Genomic DNA, 1,589 nt, shown 5'->3' on the forward strand with positions numbered 1-1,589 from the left:
AGGGTGAGCTGCCTGGCTGCTGGGCCCCAGCTGGGATTTGTGCCCAGCCCTGGCCTCTGGGGAGGGGGGTGGTCTTTTGCTTTTGTTTCCTGTTGGTTTTTGTTGGGGGTTGACTCCATCCATTTGGATCTTTCAGGGAGGTTTGGGGAGATATATATATTACTTTTTTTTTCTGTTGTCGTTGCTATTTTATTTCCAAAAGGATGACAGTCTGCGTCAGGGCAGGGAGGGGTGCAGACACAGGGTATGCCTCAACATGGTGTCCCCAGCCCCTTCCCAAAGGCCCCAACCCCCTGTCAAGAGGAATCACAGGCCAGGCTGGAAGGGCGAGATGGAGACACAGCCACCAGCCTGACCAAGGGGACAGCTGGGTGGTGGCACAGACCGAGGAGTGTTTGTCTTTATTTTCTGCAGTTCTTCCCCCACCCCAACATGCCCCCACACAGACACACACAGGTCCTGCTCAGACTGGGTGTTTTCACTGCACTAGCTGAGGGTGCTGCCAGAACCCTGTTCATGGCTGAAGAGGATACAGCCACCTGAGTGTCTTTCCCTGACACACTTCATGCAAGGTGCGTTGCTGCTGCTGTAGTGCTCATGGCTTTTTTGGGAGGGGGGTGTTGCTGGGTTTATTCAGGAGGCAAAGGGGAGCAGGATGACATGGCAGGGCAACATGTGGATCCAGAGGGTTCTGCTGCCCCTGGACTGCTCTAGTTTCGTGCAAGTGGCTTCAAACCCCACAGCTTTGGTGTTTGTGTGGTGGGTTTTCCTGATTGGGTTATCCATGGCTGGCTGGCATGGCAGGACAGATGTTGTGCTTGGGGGTCTCACGCAGAGGCAATACAGGTTTCATTCTTGTTCTCCCATGCGCACAGACTTCCCAAACACTGAGGTTGGCATGATTCATTTCCAAATCTCTTTCTTCAGAAAAAGTGAAAGCAGGGGCTTAATGGAGGGTATAACCCTGTGGAAGCCCGTGTGCTATCTCTCTGCCTCCCCTACTTTCTTCAGTGTCCCGGGACTGGGTACTGGTGGCATCTGCCAGTGGCTCTGCCATCTCCTTGCAGCCAGGAAGGTGGCTGTGGCTGGCACCTATCCTTTTTCTATTGCAACTAAATAGCCTTAATCAAAGCCAAGAGTTGAAACTGCTGATGGAATCTGGTGGCATTCGGAGGGCTGGACTGAGGGCTGGGACTTTACCCTTCTAGAAAAGTACTGGCTCAAAGGGGCTATGCCTGGATGGGTGTGCCAGCCCTCCTGCATAACACCAACCCTTTCACATGTAAAGGCAGTGGTCACCTCCAAAAACACCAGAGCCCTCACAGATCTGCTCTTGGAAATGCAATGTGGGAAGTCACAGGTGACTTTCCGTAGCTCTCACATTGGCAAAAGGGTCTGTTTAAGCCTACAGACTCTTCCTCATCCCCACTTTCCTTGTCCCGGCACGGCTTTACTTTCCCTAGCAGTGCACAAACCACGGGCAGGGCCTTATGCCTGAGCGGTACCTTTCAAATGCAAGCACAGACTTTGAGGAAGAGGAGGGGGAGGTGAGGGCTGGGTTCCCACATATGGACACACTGGCTTTTTGG

Source organism: Apaloderma vittatum, unplaced genomic scaffold, assembly GCF_000703405.1.
Source record: "Apaloderma vittatum isolate BGI_N311 unplaced genomic scaffold, ASM70340v1 scaffold8081, whole genome shotgun sequence".
Lineage (NCBI taxonomy): Eukaryota > Metazoa > Chordata > Aves > Trogoniformes > Trogonidae > Apaloderma > Apaloderma vittatum.